Source organism: Vombatus ursinus, unplaced genomic scaffold (genome assembly GCF_900497805.2).
Source record: "Vombatus ursinus unplaced genomic scaffold, bare-nosed wombat genome assembly UNPS02014781.1, whole genome shotgun sequence".
Lineage (NCBI taxonomy): Eukaryota > Metazoa > Chordata > Mammalia > Diprotodontia > Vombatidae > Vombatus > Vombatus ursinus.
The window spans coordinates 12,912,738-12,918,446 of NW_020954559.1; the positions used below are offsets into that span (position 1 = coordinate 12,912,738).

Genomic DNA, 5,709 nt, shown 5'->3' on the forward strand with positions numbered 1-5,709 from the left:
GCTAATTGGGGCAAGGTTGCTGTAGGATGAGCTTTGGAATTTCCATGGCAACTTAAAATGATAAAATAGCATTTTAATTATTTTTTAATGAGCAAAAAATCCATCTTCTCTTTTCTTCCTCCCTCCACAAATGAGAATGAAAGAAAAACAAAATTTCTGTCACAAACACATGTAGTCAAGCAAAATAAATTTCTGCATTTGCCATATCCAAAAACAAATTCTCTTTTTGCACTCTTGAACCCCTCACCTCTCTTGTGAGAGGGATAGCATGTTTCACCACTGGTCCTCTGGAATCATGATTGGTCACGATGCTGATCCAAGTTTTTAGTTCTTTCAAAGTCAATTAGCTTTACACAGTAAAGCTACAGTATTAGGCAATACTGTTGTCATTGCATACATTGTTTTCCTAGTTCTAGTCACTTGACTTTGTTCATACATGTCTTCTTGGATTTCTCTAAAACAATCTCCCTCATCATTTCTTACAGCACAATAAGATTCTATGATATTTATTACTATACCTGGGTCAGCCATTCCCTAACTGATGGATATCCCTTCAGTTTCCAGTTCTTTGCCATTTCCAAAAGAGTTATAAATATTTCTTATTTATCCTTAGAGTTTGTTTTCCTTAGGACTAATCCTTACCTTAATCTGCCCTCTCTCTACTTGCCCCCCCTTCTTTCTCCTTTTCCCTACTGTTTTCTTAAAGAATGAAATGTATTTCTACATCCAACTTTCCGTATATGTGTGTTCTTCCCTTATTTGAACAGATCAAATGTGAGGTTCAAGTGTTAGCTACTTCTCTCACCCTTTCCTTCTTGTCTGTATAGACTTCTAATTGTGAGCAGTTATGTGCAATAATTTTCCCTAATCTTCATGCCTCTTTCCTCCTCTAGTGTATTCCTCTCCCCTCTCTTTCCATTCTTCTTTTAAGATTCTCAAGACATTATAAAACCACTCCTAGGTTTTCCATCTAATTAGACCCCCTCTATGACCCCAATGATGATAGGGTTCAGTGGGTACACACATATCATGTCCCCATATTAAAATATAAACAATTCATCCTTTTTGGGAACCATTATGATTGTTCTCACATGTTTATTATATTTCTCTTTACTCCTATTTTTAAAATTCAAAGTTTTTATGCAGCTACCATGGTCTTTTCTATGGGAATACTTGGCTGTCCCCCCTTCATTAAAGATCCATTTTTCCCCTGCAGAATTATACTCAGCTTTGATGAGTAAGTTATTCTTGGATGTAAGTTTTTACCTTCTGGAATATTTAGTATCGCAAGTTCTCCATTTCTTTCTAGTAGTGATTGCTAAATTATGTATGATCCTGACTGTGGCTCCTCAGTATTTGAATTCCTTCTTTCTGGGTGCTTGCAGTATTTTTTTTTCTTTGACCAAGAACTTCTGGATTTTGGCTATAATGTTCCTGGAAGTTTTCTTTTGGGGGTTTCTTTCAGATGGTGACCAGTGAATTCTTTGTATTACTGCTTTGCCTCTGGTTCAAAGAGATCTGGACAGTTTTCCTTTAAGATTTCTGGAAATAGGATGTCTAAGCTCTTTTCTGATCATGGCTTTCAAACAGTCGAATGATTCTTATATTTTTTTCCTGCTTGATCTGTTTTCCAGGTCAGTTGCTTATCCTATAAGGTACCCTACATTTTCTTCTATTTTTCTTCAGTCTTTTGACTTTGTTTTAGTATTTCTTTCTGTCTAGTAGAAGTCAATAGCTTTTACTTGTCCCATTCTAATTTTTATGGAGTTTGTTGGTTGGACAAGGTTTTGTGTCTCTTGTGTCAAGCTGTTAATTCCCTTTCCAATTCTTTTCTTTTCAGTAGCTCTCATTTCTTTTCCAATTTTTCCTATAATGCCTTCAGTTCATTTGTTTAAAAAATTGTAAATTCTTTTTTTTACTCTTTCCTTACTTTTCCATAAATTCCAGTTCAGTTTATGCCCAATCTCTGTTTTCCTTTGAAGCTTTACTCTTAAATGTTTTTGGAGGCATTCTTTTCTGGGTTTGTGCCTTGAGTGTCCCTGTAAAATAGTAGCATTTATAATGGGATTTTGCACATGTGTGTGTGTGTGTGTGTGTGTGTGTGTGTGTGTGTGTGTGTGTTTGCTCATCCTTCTACCCACTTCTTAACTTCAGACTTCATTTTAAGGCCAGGGTCTGTATAGTTCTGGAGGGAATGTCTGGGTTGGTCCTACTCCTGCTTTGGTAGAAGGGAGAGGGAGTATTAAGCATTGTGTTATTCCAGGATATCAGGAATAGCTCAGTCTGGAAAACTTTAAGCTTTCAGTTCTCTGAACATGGTCTGAATCGAGACAAAGTTTAACCATTGTCTTCTTGGTCTGAGTTCTACAAGTTTCTGACTTGGGTTCCAGCCTGAACCATAGACCTTTGGGCTTACCTATTTGGAGTTTCAATAGATGTCTGTTGGACTCAGCCAACATTAGCCAACTGGAAAGTTCTGCTGGTTGAATGACAGAACTTCAGGCTCTCCCCTTGGTCAGGGATTCTTCCCCTTGGTCTGAAATCCAACCTCACATTGTCCATAATGATCTGCACACCAGGCACTCAGAGGACACTTGCCATGTGCACCTCGAAGGCCAGATGGACTTCGATGTGTACAACTGCCAGCACAAAGATGAGGACAAGCGAGTGGCGGAGGAGCTCTACTGCAAGGTCAGGGTTCTCTGCTGGGTCATGACGGGACCTCAGAACCTCAAGAAGGCAAGACACGTCAAGGCCACGTGGGGCCAACGCTACAAGAAGATCCTGTTCATGAGCCTGGAAGAGAACAAAGACTTTCCCACTGTGGGGCTGGACACCCGTGAGGGCCACCACCAGCTGTACTGGAAGATCATCCAGTATGTGTGTGAGCACCATCCAGACGACACCGACTGGTTCACAAAGGCCGATGACAACACCTACGTCATGCTGGACAACTGTCCCTGCACGACCCAGCCAAGCCCATTTACTTTGGGCGGCACTTCAAGCCCTATGTGAAGCAGGGCTACATGAGCGTGACCCTCGGCTAAGTGCTCAGCAAGGAGGCCCGCAGGAGGTTTGTGGAGGCCTTCAGAAGCAAACAAGTGCTCGCACAGCTCCTCCGTGGAGGACCTGGCACTCGGCAAATGCATGGAGGCCAGAGACTCACAGGACCCCAACCTATGTTGGATCTAGAACCTCATCTTAATGAAATTACACACACACACACACACACACACACACACACACATACACACACACACGCTTAAACTCATGACAAATGATTCCAGCTGCAAGGAGACCTTCCACGCCTTGGTCCCCGAGCACCACCTCATCAGTGGTTACCTGCCCAAGACCTAGTACTGGAATTGCAACTACTACCCGCCTGTCCAGGGCCCAGGTTGCTGTTTAGACCTTGCAGTTTCCTTCCACTTTGTTGACTCTCCCACTATGTATCAGCTGGAGTACCTCATGCATCACCTGCAACCCTATGGTTATTCCTGCAGATATTAGCCAGTCTTTCCCAAGGCACCAGTCAAGCAAATAAGTGAGGCCAACAAAAAAGAAGACCCCCCCCCCAAAAGAAATTAGGAAACTGGTAAAGAAGAAGCCCTCCAGAGCAAAAGGAGGCAGCATGAGGGCCCTGCGCCCCAGCAGCAGTGCAGGGATGAGAGCTCTTTGGACACTGGGAGCCTGCCAAGGAATCAGTTTTGGTCTGGGCTGCCTGTCCTGCTTATTCTCTTCAGGCTTCAGCTTCCTGTGGAGCCTAGAACTGAGATCTTTCTCCACTGCTGAGGCTCAAGACACAGAATGGATGCTTGCTTCTGAATTTATCCCTTAATCAATGCATAGCCTAGGACCTGTGACCATTCCTCACTCTGGAATGCTACCCCTAGGTGTAAGTTCCCATCTTGGTCCACCCTGGATCTATAACCTGGGACTATTAAATGACAGAGCTGACAGTTGGCACCTGTTCCTATACCCTACACAAGTTTTGGGCCTCTATGTTGGATCTAGAACCTCATCTTGTCCTGATGCACAGCTTCTCCCTGCATTGGAATGTTCCACCATTGTACTCCAGTCCAGACTCCAACCCCAGTGTCCATAGATCTGTCTGCCTCCGTTTGTCAAACCAGGCTAAAAAAAATACTCATTTTGATATTTTAAAATTGGATTTCCTAGTCAAAATTTAGTCTGGTGCATTTTCTAGATTCAGAGGAGTTTTTGGAGTGGAGCTCACTGTACTTTTTCCCATTACTCTCTCCCTGACAACTTCAAGGCAGGTTGGGGTACAGTGCTACTAATAGGCAGAAGGCAAAAAATATGTCAGGAGTGGGGTATGGTGTGAACAAAGGTCTGACATCAGAAGCATGTGGTTTTCTCATTTGGGAAGATAACAGTTGCAGAAGGAAAAGAAGGCAGAAAGGAGAAGCTACCTCTTCCTTTAAAAAGTAGTTTCTGTATAATCCACTCCCAGAGCTCTCTCCCCATGGGGGGTCTGGAGAATTTATGAAATCTCAGAGATTCAGGAATTTCTATACCTGAGCAAGGACTAGATCTAATATTTCTTTGTGCCTTCCACAGAACTTAGCATATGCTTTGCACATAGTGCTCAATAAATGTTTATTGAGAAATAATAAGGGAAATTTCAATCAAGATAACTCTTATGTTTCACATCACTCCCAGCAAATTGGCAAAGATAATGAAATATGGGAATCATCCAAGTTGGAAAGGTTGTAGAAAGATGACTCACCAAAACATTGTTAGTGAAGCCATGGATTGGTCTGATAACTTGGAAAGCACTTTGGAATTATGTGAAGAAATTGACTAAAGTCTCCAGTCTACATATTTTCAAAAGGTCAATGATAAAAAGAAAGAACTCATATAAACCAAAATATGTATAGCTGCTCCTAAGAACTGGAAACAAAAACAATCCCCATAGATTGGAGAATGGTGAAATAAGTTGTGGTACATTTGTTATTGTTGTTACATAAATGTAATCAAACATCATTATGCCATAAGAAACAATAAATATGAGGAATATAGTGGGGTATAGAAGATTTGTATGAACTGATGCAAAATGAAGCAAGCAGAACTAGTAAAGCAATACACACAATGATTACCACAATGTAAATTGAAAGAACAACAACAAAAAATTGAAATTATAATGACCAAGTTTGGCACAGAGAAGAAGTGTGAGAAGGCATCCCTCTCCTCTTTGCAGAGCTGTGGAGACTATATGTATGGAACACCATAAATTAATGCCTAACTTTCTCATTGTATTGGTTAGCTTTGCAGAACTGTTGTTTTTTTTTTTTCTCTTTTATTCTTTGTTACAATGGATGGCTCTCTGGGTGGGGGAAGAGATGGAGGTGGGATAAATTGGGAAATTTTGATTGATTAAATAATTTATAAAAGACAGTTGGTTCTACAAAAATCAGTCTCTATCATATAACATGTATTTTAACAGAGAAATCTATTTTAAAAGGAATTTCCTTTATTCATGCCTTCATTCATTCATGCAACAAATTTTTATTAAGCACTTAACAAGGTACAATACTCTGTGTGAGGCTCTGGCCTATTTATGCAAAACTAGATAAGAAGTATTATATGGCATAGTGAAAAGAACACTGAACTAGAAGCCAAGAAACCTGAGTTTTGCCACTTACTAGCTATGTATATGTATATACATGTATATATACATGTATATAT

The 5,709-nt window shown here is 40.6% G+C and overlaps 1 pseudogene; it reads left to right on the plus strand.

Moving 5' to 3' along the window:
* The first annotated feature begins 2,487 nt into the window (after window positions 1-2,487).
* LOC114046154 lies at window positions 2,488-3,510 on the plus strand (annotated as a pseudogene).
* The last annotated feature ends 2,199 nt before the right edge of the window (window positions 3,511-5,709 follow it).